Here is an 18,446-nt window from a genome sequence, read left to right as displayed (position 1 = left end):
ACATTTTTAAAGACATATAAATGTATAAGAAGGGTCCTGAACTTGAAAATATAAATGCGTCATTTGTAGCAAAAAGTCATATTCACTAATAAGATTTAAATTTTTTTGTTTGCTTTTCTGAAAGAATAAAACAGTTTTGGAATCTGGTATAAAAATCTTTAAGATCAATAAATATTTTTTCAGAATTTTAAATTATGAAGAACACAACTACATTACAATATTTTCTAAAAGTGAGCGTAAAGTAACTCTCACTTCCCCTCCCCTTTGGTATTGGGAGAGTTAAGGCTTTGTACCTGTGGGAAAAATAGGGTTAAGATTTTATGTTCATGTCACTATTCATGCAAGGAAGGAAAGAAGATTATACTTAGCGTTCCGTCGACGACGAGGTTATTAAAAACAAAGAAGAAATTCCATAAAGACTCTATCTTTGGTCTCTCCGCATTATTTCTCAAAATTTTGCGTTCTTTTTGCGATTGTTGACACGTGCGGCCGGCATCTGTTGGTCGTCCATAGAATATGTGTCTGCAAAGACACGAATATATGACGCACACCTGTCTCCGAAAACGTCACACAGTATCTGAAAAACTTCTGTTGCTGCCTTTCGTAAAGCCGGCCGCTGTGGCCGAACGTTTCTAGGCGCTTCAGTCCGGAACCGCGCTGCTGCTACGGCCGCAGGTTCGAATCCTGCCTCGGGCATGGGTGTGTGTGATGTCCTTAGGTTAGTTAGGTTTAAGTAGTTCTAAGTTATAGGGGACTGATGACCACAGATGCTAAGTCGCATAATGCTTAGAACCATTTGAACCATTTGACTTTCGTAATTTTTACAAAAGAACTTGTTTACTTTTAGCATACGACACGTTCTGGCGAAGCACAAGAACGTGTGTGTCAAGCGGCTCTGTTCTGGAACTTCAAAATTGCCACGGAGTGAAGTAAAAAAAAAATATTGTTTGTCACTACTGCAACACGACAAATGGTTTCTTAGCATTGCTAACAGTATGGTATCTTTTGTTGCAGTCAGGCGCGGATGCACAGGATGGGGGAGGAGGGGGGTCATGATACCTCTAGAAATATTTTAGTACAAGCATCTATATAGGGTGATCTGATTACAGATATTTGTTTCTAGGGAAATATGCTAGATAGGTACAAATATGCTGTGGCAAGTGGTAGCCAAACTCATGAAGATTTTTACCGATACGGTTACGCGTGTGCTCCGTTTGTTGCCCGTATGATGTGTAGGCAATACTCAATTTCTCTCCGTGTCTTTTGCAACATCTCTTCTGTCACCGCCTCTCCACCATTTCGTATCCGTACCATAAGAGTTTGCTCATCAGGAACTAGTGAACTGAAGGCTTCATCCTCAGCGTGTCTGTAAACTTGGGGCGCTCATGTTGCCCCATTCTACTGATCGATCAGACCGGAAAGGTTTCATCCAAGAACTGGTGAACAAATAACCCCCAGTGTTATGGTCCACCGTCTAATTGAAACACTATCCATGTCTGAAATTCCTGTAAAGTTTCTGTAGCAGCGCTTGTAGAAGTGCACCAACCAAAGGTATCATTTGCAACAGATTGCATTGCTGTATCTAGCATATTTCCTTATAAATAAATCTTTTGTTCACCTGTACTTCTACACATATAAATTGGAAAATTTCTCACCTAACATTTGAAGAGTAAGTAGAATGAAAAGCAAGAGTATTCAAAACGGCAAGGAATAGTACAAACGACATGCTATGTTTAACAGAGGATATCTTACAACTGCGTGCCTTGTGACCTGTCCACAACGGCAATCGGCTGACTGTCTGCAGACATCATTCCAGCCAGCAAAAGAAGCACGTTCATCGGTTCTCAGTACTTGAAATTTAACAAGTTTTAATGATGTTACATATATGTTTTCATTGTTATGTATACATGTTTATAAATCAATTTCCCTGGGATCTGTTTTCGGGCTGTATGTGAAGGTTGAGGGGAATTACTGTAGGAATTTTAATACAATTTCACTGATAAGTAGGGGCTCATTCACGAGGAACATTCGTAAATAAAATATATAATTATATTAATGATGAGTTTCAATACATGCAATTTTATCTGTTCCGTATTTACAAGCGACAGCTCGTGGTAGTGATGGGAGGTACGACAGAGTCAGCTACACACTAGGCCGTATCTGGTGGGAAAAGTAGTACAGATAACAGCCGCCGCAGCTCCATAGAGGAGTGAAGCTTGACCAGAATCTATATCTTACGACCCTTGCTACATTTTCCTCTCTGTATCAGGAAGACGAAATTGACATCCGTGGCGTAGGGAATAAATGGAAAGAGCTGAAAACAAATTAGTCGCCAGGTCCACATGGAAACCCAATTCGGTTTTACAGAGAGTAATATACGACACTGGCGTCTTACCTAACCTATATTTACCGCGAATCTCCCGCCCACTGAAAAGTCCCAAATGAACAGAAAAGAAGGGCAGGTTACTTCTTAATATCAGTTTGCTGCAGAATTCTTGAGAACATTCCATAAATTACTCCGAGACAGAACAGCTGCTGTCGACAAATCAGCAAGGGTGTAGAAAACATCGCTCGTGCGATACTCATCTTGCCTTTGTGTCACATGATATCCTTCAAAACACAGATGTCCGCAGCTCGTGGTCTAGTGGGTAACGTTACTACCTCTGAATCACAGTGTACCGGGTTCGATTCCCGGCCAGGTTGGGGATTTTCTTTGCCGGGGACGGGGTGTTTGTAATGTCCTCATCGTTTCATCATCATCCTCATCATTCATGACTGTGGCTACAAATGACGTTGAAAAAACTGGGACTTTGTACGGGTGCTGATGACCGTGCAGTTGAGCGCCCCACAAACCAATCATCATCATCATCATCATCATCGTCATCATCGTCATCTACAAACCATAGATAGAGGGCAACAGGCAAACTCTATATTCCACGTTTACCGGAAGGCACTTGACACGAGCATGCGGTTTAGGTTTCCAGAAACGCGAGTGACTCGAAGACTTTTTGAGTAATAGAAATCAGTACGCGGTTCTCGAGGGCGAATATTCGTCAGAGGCGCGGGAACCGTCAGGAGTGCCCCAGGGAAGTGTGTAGGACCGCTTCTATTCATTGTATACATAAATCACCTGAAGAAAAGGGCGAGCAGCAATTTACGGCTGTTTGCTGATGGCGTTGTGGTGTACGGGATGTTGAGTGACTCTAGGAATAAGCAAGGTGACAGACAAAATATGTAATCGGTGTGATAAAAGGCAGCTAGTTCTAAATGTCGGAAAAGTGTAAGTTAATGCAGATGACCGGAAAAAAACGATAATGTTTGAATACAGCATTATTAGTGTGCTGCTTCACACAGTCACTTCGGTTAAATATCCAGGCGTAAAATTGCAAACCGATATTAAATGGAATTAACAGTTCAGGTTGGAAGGGGAAAGGCGAATGCTTGACTTCATTTTATTTGAAGAGTTTTGGAAAGGTGTATTTCATCCATTAAGGAGATGGCATAAGAACTCTAGTTTGACCTATTCTTGAGTACTGTTCGAGTGTTTGGGATCAGCACCAGGTCGGACTGAAGAAAGACTGCCGGCCGCTGTGGCCGGGCGGTTCTAGGCGCTTGAGTCCGGAACCACGCGACTGCCTCGGTCGCAGGTTCGAATCCTACCTCGGGCATGGATGTGTGTGATGTCCTTAGGTTAGTTAGGTTTGAGTAGTTCTAAGTTACAGGGGACTGATGACCTTAGATGTTAAGTCCCGTAGTGCTCAGAGCCATTTGAACCATTTTTGAGAAAAGAGATAGAAACAATTCAGAGTCAGAGGAGTGCTGCTAGAATTGTTACCAGCAGGTTCAAACAACACGCAGATATAACGGAGATGATTCGTGAACGCAAATGGGAATCCCTGAAGGAAAGACTACGCTCTTTCTGCAACGCAATATTCCGCAAATTTAGAGAAATCGCACTTGAGGCCGAGTGCAGACCGATTTTAATCCTGACAAAGTACATTTCGCGTAAGGACCATGAAAATAAGATGGGAGAAATTACGGCTGGTATGGAGGCTTTTAGACAGTGGTTTTTTCCTTGCTCGGTTTGCGAGTGGATTAGGAAAAAAATGACCACAATTGGTACAAGGTATCCTACGCCATGCGCCGTATGGTGGTTTGTGGAGCATGAATGTAGATGCAGATGTAGATGAAGGCTAATCTGAAGAACTACTACAAAGATATTCGTGCTGTTTTCACTGATCATCTGATTCACGAGGAACGTTTGTCTATTCAGTTTATTGCCGCTAAGCCAGACAAGTGGTCTGGCCGTAGATACTTATTGTGAAGCCAGGACAGGTCGTTAGTTATTATTAAAATCGTAGGAAATTTGGAAATTTGTGGTAAGGTACTATGGGACCAAACTGCTGAGTTCATAGATCCCTAGGCTTACACACCATTTAAATCATTTACGCTAAGGACAACACACACACCCATGCCCAAGGGAGAAGAATAACTTCCGATGGGAGGAGCCGCGCCAATCGTGACAAGGCGTCCTAGACCGCGCGGCTACCCAGCGCAGCAAAATCGTAGGAAGGTGAAAAACTAATAACCTCTGACCCGCCCAGAAATGAACTCTGGATTACCACCTGGTTGCAGACGCCAACCTAGCTATAATTTAGCTTATTAATATTGTGGTGACAACGGCCTTGCCGCAGTGGATACACCGGTTCCCGTGAGATCACCGAAGTTAAGCGCTGTTGGGCGTGGCCGGCACTTGGATGGGTGACCATCCAGCCGCCATGCGCTGTTGCCATTTTTCGGGGTTCACTCAGCCTCGTGATGCCAACTGAGGAGCTACTCGACCGAATAGTAGCGGCTTCGGTCAAGAATACCATGGTAACGACCGGGAGAGCGGTGTGCTGACCCCACGCCCCTCCTATCCGCATCCTCCTCTGAGGATGACACGACGGTCGGATGGCCCCGGTTGGCCACTCGTGGCCTGAGGACGGAGTGCATATTGTGGTACTGGGGTGCTGAAATTGAGGAAGATTAATTTAAAATGAGACTGAAGAGTTAATTTAACGTGTTAAAGACAAAATGCCCGTCTGCATTGAACTATAATTATGAAGAACGATCAGAAAAATACAGGAAACAGAAAGAAACTTTAAAAAATAAATTACACGTTTATAAGTGATGAAGCATAATGTTGCTGCTCTGATATATGTTGTGTCCCTGAGAAACTTTTGTTGTTCAGCAAGAGAGATTTTCTTCTTTACCTTCAAATGAGGGGTATCTAAAAACGTTCGTCTCATTTCTTGCCAATTACGGAGGGGAAAAAAGCCCTTTTAGGAATCGTAAGTAAGAGAAATGCGCGGAAAGCTCGCAGTCCATTGGGTGGCTTGAAGACGGAGATGAAGAAGGCTTGGTGGAGCGCCATCACCCAGCGTCCTAATTTATAACTTCTCGTCCGCCTCTTTTTACCTCAAACATTTCCGTTACATTAATCAGACGCGAGGACTTTGCAGTGAAAATGGACGGTCGTCAGGGAGGGCCTTTTTGATTAATTATTCGCGGAAGTTGACAAATTAATGCGGCCGTCGCGTTCTGTGAGCGAGGAGCCAGCCAGCCGCCCGGGGCGGCGCGGCGCGGTGCATGCCGGGATTACGGGACGCCCGCGGCCCGCGACGATAAATTGTGGCGGCTTCCCTCCCGACATAGCCGGTCTAACGTGCGATGCATGGGAGCAGCAGAGGCAGCGTCAACGGTATTGTATCGTTGCAGCACAAAACACGGGTTCTGCTGAGATGACGCGTCCTGTTTCTCGCGACTGCAGATAATTTCAGCGTTAGTCAGATTCCCTGAATCATACGAAATGTTCAAAGTTTGAGCTATCTAGTTTGTTAGTAGTTAGGCATCGGATGGACTTACAAGTAGCAGGGTCGTATCCACGTGTATCACATTTGTAACTAACTTACTGTAAGTTATTTGTTATTAATGACAAGAAAGGCTCTCTTCGATTGTATTTTGGAGAAGATTGTCCAAAAATGAGGAGGAGAACTGGACACAAAAGGACTGCTCAACGACGTATGGTTTGGAAGATAAAAGGGAACTCACAATTTCCTTTGAAAAACAAAATATATGGAAAAAAGCAACAAAAAAATAATAAGACTGCCGTCATAACCTAATAAGAGTGCACTGTAAAACAGAAAGAGCAGCCACCTTTAAACATCTCGGAGAAATAGTACAACTGAAACTAGCGAAATGGATGCCAACAACAATGGGCGAGACACATGACCATTGCTTTCCGCAGGACACCATGCTTCATACAAGAGAATGCCATCACAAGACGAGCTAAAATGACACACGCTGAGATTAGAACAGTATGTGCATGCTAGTGAGTGCCTCCGAATGCCACGAATGTCAGGACTATAAAATGCCGAAAATTTCTAGCGATGTCCTCCGAAAGATAATGGATCCAAAGTTCGTGGATGGGCGGTATAGGTTACGAGGAAGGAAAGAACTGCAGAAAGAAAATCAACGTTAATTAAGTCAGTGAGGAAAAGAAGACTAACGTTTTACGAACGTCTATTTGTAGCATGGATGAGAAGATGCTGAGAAAATAAATTTTCAATATGCTTGACGGCAGGCCTAAAGTTTCGTCCAAATGGTTCAGGGAAGTGAGAAAGGATCGTCAACAGGCCCGATTATGTCGCTGAATATCTCAGAGCGCGTAAACTGTAGGTCAGAGTTCGACCGCTGGAAAGGCTTTCATGATTAACAGAAAATGAGCAGGGGACGGACAGAACAAAGAAGACAGCTTATCAAAAACAGAATATCAAGATTTTCGGCTTAAAAGAAGGCTTCCGGTAATGCGCAACTGTCACCTAACATTGTCTCTAATAGCCAAAATGGAATAAAAAAACCAAAAGAAAAAAGAAAACCCAGAAGAAAAAGAAAAAAAGGACGAATATCAATAAAATAATAATCATGAAATTCCATCATAAATGGGATTGAGGCCAAACAGTCATTGAGATAGAACGCAGCAGGCCATAAATAATGCTAAGACGCTTTATTTTACGTCTATTATTGGTTTGGGCCATTGTGATACACTACTTTTTAATTACAGAATCAAAATCGTCACATAATATACAACTGTGAAACACAAGTGTTTCACAGTACTCTTCAGGACATCTGCAGCACCGTATAAAGCACACATCTGAAGCTGCAGCAGTGATAAAGAATACTGTAAAACCGTTATGTGCCACACTTGATCGTGTAATATGAGCATGCTGCTTACACATTAACATTTTATGCTTTCTGACAGAAATGCTCTAGAACCAAAACGAGACACAAAACTGCCAATGTTTCCAATACTATAATAAAACTGCAGGCCCTGAAACCGATCACAGAAGTAAAATAAAGCTTCTCAAAGATACTGTGAGATTATAAATAAACTGAAGCTGTTCCGAATGCTGCAGTGCAGCCTCCATACATCACAGGACGCTGAAACGTTGTATGTATGTTCATTAATCGGTGCGCTCATAGAGTACGCTGGAAAAAAAATGTTCCGCTTTCCGTCACCAGGTGAAAATATGGCACTGTAATCAGTAAGAACGTGAAATGTTTCCTGCTATGACGTCAGCATTCTGGTCACCGCTTAGTGACGCATGTTGATCTCTTTTGTGCAATGACAGTTGTTGTAAAGCGTTAAGAAAGTTGCAGTTTTTCATACGAAACGCAACGGCTATTGAGAGTAAAAGCTGCTAAAATTATTTTATCAGTACGGCGGCAACAGCAGCGCTCCGTTGCTAGAATATCGCAGACTGAAACAGCTCTGAAGAGGCCCCATGTCAATAAATGGGCTGAAGAAGATGATCAAGATATTTGAAGGAACTGGTGAATTAGCTGGAGCAGCAGAGAGAGGAAGGCGGCCGTTCCCACAACAGTTGTTGATGAAGATTCTGTAGCCACAGCCGACCGTGCAGGACATGTCTGACATTCTGCAGCCGACGCTGAGCTGATTCGCAGGAATCATCTCTCCCCTGGTCAACACTTTAAAAAATGCTGCGCATTTTAGATTAATATCCCTGCATGATTCAAAATGCGCACCAAACGAAGCCCCACGATAGACTACAACGCTATAATTTTGCCTTTTGCTTTTTGGCGCCCATGGAAATGGATGACATGTGGCGGGGTGTATGCTTAGGACGGAAGAGACACATTTTACTCTGCACGGTGTCGTGAATGCGCAGAACTGTCACAAATGAGGTTCTGCTCCATCACATTTTGTGTAAAAATATCCACTGCACTCAGCTTATGCGACTGTGTGGTGTGGTTTCACAAACTCCTTCACTACTGGTCCATTTGTCTTCGATGAGAAGACACCCCAAGCGCATGTTAGGTGTACAGTGACATCTGCAAGTTATAAGCATCTAAACGTGATTCCAGCATCGCAAGAACACAACTGTGTCCACACCACTACGATGGAGAGACACCACAGGTCGCTCGCTCAGTGAAAGATTTTCCTTAAGAAACCTGGTAATGACCGCATCATCTCTAGGCAGTTACAAAATGTGAGGCTTCCAGATCCAATTTATTTCTGGTTATGGGGATGTCTGAAAAATCATTTCTGTCAGGGACGTATCCGGACTATCTGAAGGACGGAATACAATTACACCGGGTACGTTGTGAACCAGTATTGAGCATGCTGTGTGGTTACAGCATGTTGCTGAGGCGGAAGAGCATACTGAACACATGTTGTAACTTAAAACTATATCCCAATAAAAGTGCCAGAACAATCGTTGTAATTTGTTTGATCGTTCCTTCCGTTTTCCTGTACCCACACCACATTCTGACTGCTTAAAGTTCCATGTTTTCACCTGGAGACAAAAAGGGCGGCTATTATTCTTTCAGCACACAAAATTGTTCAAATGGCTCTGAGCACTATGGGACTTAACTTCCTAGGTTATCAGTCCCCTAGAACTTAGAACTACTTAAACCTAACTTACCTAAGGACATCACACACATCCATGCCCGAGGCAGGATTCGAACCTGCGACTGTAGCGGTCGCGCGGCTCCAGACGGAAGCGCCTAGAACCGCTCTGCCACTCCGGCCGGCTTTCAGCATACACCCCCAATGCACCGATTAAACAGCATACATACACTGAAACGCCAAAAAAACTGTGTAGGCGTTCTTATTCAAATACACAGGTATGCAACCAGGCAGAATACGGCGCTGCGTTCGGCAACGCCTATATTGTAGGAGGCAACAAGTGTCTGGCGCAGTTGTAAGATCGGTTACTGCTTCTACAATGGCAGGTTATCAAGATTTAAGTGAGTTTGAACGTGTTGTAATTGTCGCTGCCCGAGCAGTGGGACACAGAGTCTCCAAAGTAGCGATGAAGCGGGGATTTTCGCTAACGACCATTTCACGAGTCTATCTTTAATATGAGTAACCCGGTAAAACATCAAATCTCCGACATCGCTGCGGCCGGGAAGAGATCCTACAAGAACGGGACCAACGACGACTGAACAGAATCGTACAACGTAACAGAAGTGCAGCCCTTCCGCAAAATGCTGCAGATTTCAATGCTGGGCTTTCAACAAGTGTCAGCGTGCGAACCATTCAACGAAACATCATCGAAATGGGCTTTCATAGTCGAAGGTCCAGTCGTGTACCCTTGATGACAGCACGACACAAAGCTTTAGGCCTCGCCAAGGCCCGTCAACACCGACATTGGGCTATGGGTTGGATCGTTTGGGGGAAGAGACGAAACAGCGAGGTCATCGGTCTCATCGGATTAGGGAAGGAAGTCGGCCGTGCCCTTTCAAAGGAACCATCCGGGCATTTGCCTGGAGCGATTTAAGGAAATCACGGAAACCCTAAATCAGGATTGCCGGACGCGGGATTGAACCGTCGTCCTCCCGAATGCGAGTCCAGTGTGCTAAACATTGGGCTATTCATGACTGGAAACGTGTTGCCTGGTCGGACGAGTGTCGTTTCAAAATATATGGAGCGGATAGACGTGTTCGGATATGAAGACAACTTCATGACCCAATGGATCCTGCATGTCAGCAGGGGACTCTTCAAGCTGGTGGAAGGTGTGTAATGGTGTGGGACACGTGTAGTTGGAGTGATACGAGGCCCCCGACTCGTCTAGATACCACTCTGACAGATGACAAGTACGTAAGCATCCTGTCTGATCCATTCACGTCCATTGTGCATTCCGACGGACTTGGGAAATTTCATCAGGGCAATGCGACACCCCACAAGTCCAGAATTGCTACAGAGTGGCTCCAGGAACATTCTTCTGAGTTTAATCACTTCCGCTGGCCACTATACTCCCAAGACATGAACATTATTGAGCATATATAGGATGCCTTGCAATGTGCTGTTCAGAAGAGATCTCCACCCGCTCGTACTCTCATGGATTTGTGGACAGCCCTGCAGGATTCATGGTTTCAGTTCCCTCGAGAACTACTACAGACATTAGTCGAGTCCATGCCACGTCATGCTGGAGCACTTCTGCGTGCTCGGGAAGGAGGGGGGGCACAGGATATTAGGCAGGTTTACCAGTTTCTTTAGCTCTTCAGTGTAGGATGTTTCAGCATCCTGTGATATATGGATCCCGCGCTGCAGCACGCGGAACACTGTCAGTTTAATTATAACCACCGAGCATTTGTGGATAGTGGCGTTCTTCCTTAGCATTGTTTATCTGAGTAACACGGAGAGCAACAAGATCCAGTGTAGTTTAAATTGAAATAGAAATAGGATTGTCACTAGAAGTTGGTAATAGATCAGTTTCTCGTACATTGATTGCAGTCATGTGATACGCGACAGAACTCTTAAGGCGACAGGTTTGACGCATAGAAACAAGCTCTAGTGCTTAGTCTGATGTCAGCTTGTCACGGCGTAAGACGGGAAGCTAGCGTGGCAGTTGCGCAGTAGTTGGTCAAGCGACGGAGGCGCTATAATCCCCGAAGCCGATTCGACAGCGGACCCGCCGTCAGCGATCGGAAGAGCGACGCCTCGGCGAGCCGAGTGACAGCCGTCGCTGAATATTCATGCGCGCGCACCTTCCGCGGGATTACGCGGCCGCGCTTACGCCGGCACGGCAAACACCGAAACCCCGCCGCTGCCGTAGCCGCAGCCTTTGCAAACTTGGTCCGCGGCGGCCGCCTGTTTGCGGTTCGCAGATCCCGCGCGCAAATTGAATTATTACCGGCACCAACTTTATCGCTGCCTGCCGTCGCTGGCGGAGGGGTAACAATGGCGCCTTTCAGGCGGGACTACCTCGGCGTCGCTTGTGGGCTTGTGCCTCCGCCGCCTTTCTATCGAACTAGGTTATCCGTACAATGTATTCTAATAAAAGCCGAATTACTACATTCATGACCGAATTTGAAGTCTCATGGCTAGTTGTTAGTTCGAGACGTAGCCCTCCGTCGTTTTCCCTCGACCTAGATTGTCCTTAGAATGGATTCTAATAATTGCTGAATTACTACATATCAGACCGTAGTTGCTGTCTAGTGAATAGTTATTGGTTCAAGCCCTAGCATTGTGAAGGAACGTACATGAGTTGATAAGTTAGGGTTGCTCTTATTAAGCAACTCCTGATTCCACTTCGCCTTTGCGGATACGTGCAATTCATTGACGAACAGCAGATGACAACGTAAGGTGCATAGGGAATATTACACTGCTGCCCATTAAAATTGCTACACCACGAAGTTGTGCTACAGACGCCAAATTTATCCCACAGGAATGCTTTTCATAGCATTCACACAAGGTTGGCGCCGGTGGCGACACCTACAATGTGCTGACATGAGGAAAGTTTCCAACCGATTACTCATACACAAACACCATTTGACCGACGTTGCCTGGTGAAACGTTGTTATGATGCCGCGTGTAAAGAGGAGAAATGCGTACCATCACGTTTCCGACTCTGGTAAAGGTCGGATTGTACCTCATCGCGATTGCGGTTTATAGTATCGCGACATTTCTGCTCGCGTTGGTCGAGATCCAATGACTGTAAGCAGAATATGGAATCGGTGGGTTCAAGAGGGTAATACGGAACGCCGTGCTGGATCCCAACGGCCTCGTATCACTAGCAGTCGAGATGACAGGCATCTTACCTGCATGGCTGTAACGGATCGTGCAGCCACGTCTCGATCCCTGAGTCAACAGATGGGGACGTTTGCAAGACAACAACCATCTGCACGAACAGTTCGACGACGTTTCCAGCAGCATGGACTATCATCACGGAGACCATGGCTGCGGTTACCATTGACGATGCATCACAGTCAGGAGCGCCTGCGATGGTGTACTCAACGACGAACCTGGGTGCACCAATGGCAAACGCCATTTTTTCGGATGAATCCAGGTTCTGTTTACAGCATCATGTTGGTTGCATCCGAGTTTGGCGACATCGCGGTGAACGCACATTGGAAGCGTGTATTCGTCATCGCCATACTGGCGTATCACCCGGCGTGATGGTATGGGGTACGATTGGTTACACGTCTCGGTCACCTCTTGTTTGCATTGACGGCACTTTGAACAGTGGACGTTACATTTCAGATACGTTACGATCCGTGGCTCTACCCTTCATTCGATCCCTGCGAAATCCTACATTTCAGCAGAATAATGCAGGACCGCATGTTGCAGGTCCTGTACCGGCCTTTCTGGATACAGGAAATGTTCTGCTGCCCTGACCAGTACATTCTTCAGATCTCTCACCAATTGAAAACGTCTGGTCAATAGTGGCCGAGCATCTAGCTCGTCACAATACGCCAGTCACTACTCTTGATGAACTGTGATATCGTGTTGAAGCTGCATGGGCAGCTGTACCTGTACACGCCATCCAAGCTCTGTTTGGCTCAATTCCCAGGCGTATCAAGGCCGTTATTACGGCCAGAGGTGGTTGTTCTGGGTACCGATATCTGTGCACCCAAATTGCTTGAAAATGTAATCACATGTCAGTTCTAGTGCAATATATTTGTCCAATGAATACCCGTTTATTATCTGCATTTCTTCTTGGTGTAGCAATTTTAATGGCCAGTAGTGTATAATTAATAGCATGGTGATTCAGCTGGCCCTACCCACAGGTTTTAAGCGCAAGATTTTCATATCTTCTTGTACAGTATGCACAAACTATTAGTCATACGCAAAACTTCTGATTCCACTTCGCCTTTGCGGATGCGTGCAATTCATGGACGAACAGCAGATGACAATGTAAGGTGCATAGGGAATATTATAATTATTAGCATGGTTATTCAGCTGGCTCTACTCACGGGTTCTACGCACAAGATTGTCATATCCTCTTGTACACTATGCACAAACTATTAGTCATACGCACAAAATTAACATGTCATTTTAGTACGAAATTTAATGTAGTTAAATTTTGTACAGGGATATATTTCTGCTAGAGGCCGTAGTTCTCGAATTTCGCTAGAAAAATGTACAAAAGTGGCTTTCAAACGCGTTTTTCTTGAATAACTCAAGAACTGTGGCTTCCAGCGAAAACATACAGTATAAAATTTAACAACAGTAAATTTCCTAAAAAAAGTCCTCTTCATTTTTTCTAAAGGACTAACAGTACGCACGTAACGAACAAGAGAATATGAAAATGGTTTTTGGAAGTGATGTGGATTGCATAAAACTTGTCGATAGCGACAGCTGAATCACCCTACGTACAACAGCAGAAGCAAAAACGTTGAAGTAAACATAGGTCCACAACAAGATATTTACGAGACAATGCTCTTTGGTTACGAGCTACGATTGCCTTCGCTACAATATATGATTCTAGTTATTTGAAACATTTTTTAAATGATAATTTTTAATTAAGTGCCTCTAAAATTGGGGCTATATATGTTTCCTAGAATATTTTTCCTTTTGCTGTCTTATACTTGCAACCGTTTCAGTTTCTGTTATTAATTATACAGCTCTACAAATTTATAGACTGCAAATTTTTAAAATTATTTCAGGTGATCCTAATATTTTTGGATATACTAAATTGAGAAACGTCAAGGATTTCTATCTGTGACGTAAGGCTCTTTCATACAATGATGATGAAGATTCAGAAAATTGATACTAATCACATATATTCAAAAAAACTTCATTAAAGTACGCTTTTAACATCATAACGAAATATTATATTCTTCAGTATTAACAAACCTTAATGTTTGTTCTTTTATCCTCAAAAATACGTTCGAAATTTTTCTTTCGTGGACTGCCTGAGGACACTCCCTGCACAGCACGTAGAAATTGTCAGTTATTATGCCGCTACACCATCGCCCTGATAGCTCCGATACGTTTCTTTTATTTCTTGAGGGAAATTTCTCCCTCACCTAGATTTTCTGGAGCGTAGCTAACATCAGAGTCCAAGTAGAACAGCTTCAAGCTTATTGAAGCACGCAATACTTCGCAGGTATACAGCGTATTTCTTTCTGCATGCTCGTACGTATGGGCTTTATAGTTACCGAGAAACTTGTTGGTAACTTTTGTAAAGGATACCCAAGCTAATCTTTCAAAGTCTTTAATTTTATCTTAAAACATTTCCGAATGTAAAGTTCTAAGGAAACTCCTTTCAGTACGACTTCTGATAGCCTCGAAAACCTACTTGTCACGTAGTTGAAAGTGAAAGCGTCGTCATGCTGTGGTAGGGCTTTAATAAACTGTTTAATAATTTCAGGTGTTGTATAAAATGAAGGCTGAGGATTCTTTGTTTTTTTTTTATTTTTTTTAAACAAAGTATTGAATAGTATGCTTTTCGCTCCGATATTAGATGTTCTACTTGGCCAGATTTTCTGAGTCCAGTTTTCGCCTTCCCAAGACTATCCCACAGGAATGCAACTGCATTACAGACTATGAAATAAAACACTATTATGTAGCAGGTAACACTGCAGAAGACCGCGAAACAATACTGGCGTTATTACAATGATCACATAGCTACATTTTACATACCGTCATCTCGCATAAATTTTCAATGTACGTCAAAACTGCTTTTGCCTAACCATTTTACGTATTTTACCTGGAAGCAGCACCAAAAATACACAAGAAAAATCTTTTAAGACAAAATTTCATTGTTCACCACTGTTACGATACTCGCTGTATATACCTGTTACGTATAAGCCAGTGAACAAACTGTTAGTGATAGAACCATTTATTATGCTTGAAAGGGATATACGATGGCGTTTGGACTACTGCAACCGGACATGGGTGCTGCAAGGTTACTGATATCGATACCACGCTCGCAACTCAAATATTACATACAAATCGCATTGTGCAATATTGTTAATGTGTACATCAGTTAAATTCGTCAATGGAGTTTGCTATCTAAGAATCTTTGAAGCACATTGTAACTATTTTTCATTTATGCAGCTAAATTTTTAGTAGTAGCTGGGAATTTATCGAAAATGTGTCTCTGAATAACAGAAACTTTTCTTTATTAAGGTATTAGCATATTCAGTTCCATGAACAAGCTTTTACGAAGCGCACTGTTAGTCAGACAACAAATAGAACGCATGACACGATTTATAATGGAAAAACTTGACAGTTTACCGCAAAATATGATACTGTAAGATATTAAACAATGGAAGAAAGCTAAACATGTCAGCATTTTTATTTTTATGTCATCAACACGTGACAACATTTACTTTGAAAATAAAGATTTGTGTAGACGTTTGAACTGTAATTCAATATGTACTTCCCAGTCTAGTTTGTTATATAATTGGGGTTCTAAAAATTAAAAGCTTCAATATTTTCCAAATGACCGTTGTTATATTCCTCTTTACATGCTGCGAGGAAATCAGAATGATATTCTGAACAGTATACCGTGAGTTTACCAATTCAAATAACAACGCATTTATTAATGTCTCTGAAAATACCATCAGCAAAATGTTCAAATGTGTGTGAAATCTTATGGGACTTAACTGCCACGGTCATCAGTCCCTAAGATTACGCACTACTTAACCTAAATTATCCTAAGGACAAACACACACACTCATGCCCGATGGAGGACTCGAACCTCCACCGGTACCAGCCGCACAGTCCATGACTGCAGCGCCTAAGACCGCTCGGCTAATCCCGCGCGGCACCATCAACACCCCATAGTTGATTCCCTGTTTATCCTCATACACATATCATCTGAAAACAAAATAAACTTAGAATCTGTTAATGTTACTAATAAAGTGCAATAAAATACAATTCAAAAAAGACTCAGCCGTAACATGAAACGTTACTTCCTACTCAGATTACGACTAACAGCTTAATTCATGTCGGTACGGTATATGATTTCCAGACACGTCGCCTATTACGGCTGCATGTTTGTTTTCTCAATGATGTCTCCTTGTTTTAAATTAAAATTGCTGTTCTCAACTAAGTCTGATGATGCGGTACGCATTCCGTATCACTGGCAGTCAGCTTCCACTTTCGAGACTCCTGCCGGTCATCGTGCCTGGCACTCTTATATTTGCAATGGAAATGCTCAAAGCGCCGGCGAAAGTCGGCATTTTCTTCTGACGGGACGCATTCAGAGCAGGCAGTTCATGAATGCATGCATGCGCGCGCGATAAACGATGCCTGGCACGGGCCACCACCAATTTACCCCGCTCGCTGCGGAATATTGATTTGCGGTTACGGCCTTAAAATATAGCATTCTTCGAAGGCTACACAGGAGGACATGATCTTTGCCAAACAGTCTGAAATATAGCCTTAATTTACAGTTGTTTTCAAAACCACAATGTGTATCTTCAACGGTCAAAGCTGCGGAGTAGCAACAGCTATGGAGACAGCAAACTGAAATAGTCACGTGACGTTGGTATGAGGCTGACGTTTACGTTCTGCACTAATTGTAAGATCGAAACTTATATATTACACTTACTTGTCCGATTTGTAATTTTGTTAGTAACTGTAACGGTGCTTAAATGTTTTTGCAGCGGATTAGCCGGCCGAAGTGGCCTTGCGGTTCAAGGCGCTGCAGTCTGGAACCGCAAGACCGCTACGGTCGCAGGTTTGAATCCTGCCTCGGGCATGGGTGTTTGTGATGTCCTTAGGTTAGTTAGGTTTAACTAGTTCTAAGTTCTAGGGGACTAATGACCTCAGCAGTTGAGTCCCATAGTGCTCAGAGCCATTTGAACCTTTTTTTTTTTTTTTTTTTTTTTGCAGCGGATTCAAATCGACCTTCGTCAAAGGAAGAAAAGTTGTTTTTCGCACGTATATACGACAAAGGTCTAATTATACAGTGCGCAACAGAATTAAAGGATCAATAATTCGAAACCCCTTAATTGTCTGCCATTGCGACGCATATGTTGAAAATTTGGCTCAAAGGTGCCCACAACCTATCTCTGCAATGGTACAGCAGGCCGCTGTGGCCGAGCGTTTCTAGGCGCTTCAGTCTGGAACCGCGCGACCGCTGCCGTCGCAGGTTCGAATCCTGCCTCAGGCAAGGATGTGTGTGACGTCCTTAGGTTAGTTAGGTTTAAGTAGTTCTAAGTTCTAGGGGACTGATGACCTCCGATGTTAAGTCCCATAGTGCTCAGAGCCATTTAAACCTTTTTTTTTGCAATGGTACAAAACGTGGAGCTCTGCGACGTCACCCTTGGACACGACGACGTTTCTCCCAGCAAAGTGTCGTCACATCCGAAAAGAAAGGCCAAAGCTTAGAAGTTCATGTGTAAAGTGGGTTAACGATGTCCCATAGCTACTACAGTTCTACCAAAGCCGCCGTGGAAATGGGTGGGACATGATGCGACGTTCGTCACAGCCCCTGTTACTCCCGATTCAGCATTTCATTTGACGGCTCTGTAATGGACCTCAGAACCATGAGACCCTGCCTTGAACTTAGTGGCGAGGAAAACATAAGAATCACTCCGCCGCTCAGAATCGACATGAAGACGCCTCAGGGGATGGCGTAAAGGGCCTCCTTGAGACGTTGATTTCTACACATTTCGCGGTCGCAAACGACAGTTTGCAACAAGAAGACGTTCTCGACAACCTTAGATACTGCAGACATCTCCCTGACGCTTAAACCCTTCTCTAAGGACAACCCCATTGAATGTGATCACACCCCTTTGGAGTGCAGCACGACCACAGTTTTTGCTCTGGTATACAGGAAGGAACCACTAGGGACCGGTCAAAACCATTAGACGAAATCTGAACAAGACCTGAAGCAGCAAATAGTTCTTCTGCTTATTCCATGCCCCTGTTTCACGCCCTCCTGTGGTCCAGAGGTGTCTGACATTGACACATGCGTGAATAGAACGACAAAGGGTCCATCTAAGACTCCCGAGTCGGGCAAAAACCTCGGTGGCACCCGCTCCCATTTATTGAGAATTTTAAAAATCTGCTCTTACAGAGAAAATCTTAGTAGTACACTACTGGTAATTAAAATTGCTACACCAAGAAGAAATGCAGATGATAAACGGATATTCATTGGACAAATATATTATACTAGAACTGACATGTGATTACATTT

General features: G+C 43.7%; 1 protein-coding gene and 1 pseudogene across 2 annotated transcripts in view; one reads left to right on the top strand and one right to left on the bottom strand.

The window, feature by feature from the left end:
• The window catches only part of LOC126473336 (complexin), a 710,430-nt gene that overhangs the window by 390,011 nt on the left and 301,973 nt on the right, over window positions 1-18,446 (bottom strand). The window lies entirely within an intron of this gene.
• Window positions 4,676-4,792, top strand: LOC126475773 (5S ribosomal RNA; annotated as a pseudogene).

This window comes from Schistocerca serialis, chromosome 4 (assembly GCF_023864345.2).
Source record: "Schistocerca serialis cubense isolate TAMUIC-IGC-003099 chromosome 4, iqSchSeri2.2, whole genome shotgun sequence".
Taxonomy (NCBI): Eukaryota; Metazoa; Arthropoda; class Insecta; order Orthoptera; family Acrididae; genus Schistocerca; species Schistocerca serialis.
Note: the sequence above shows the minus strand (reverse complement) of the source record. Positions and strands in the feature narration are given on the sequence as shown.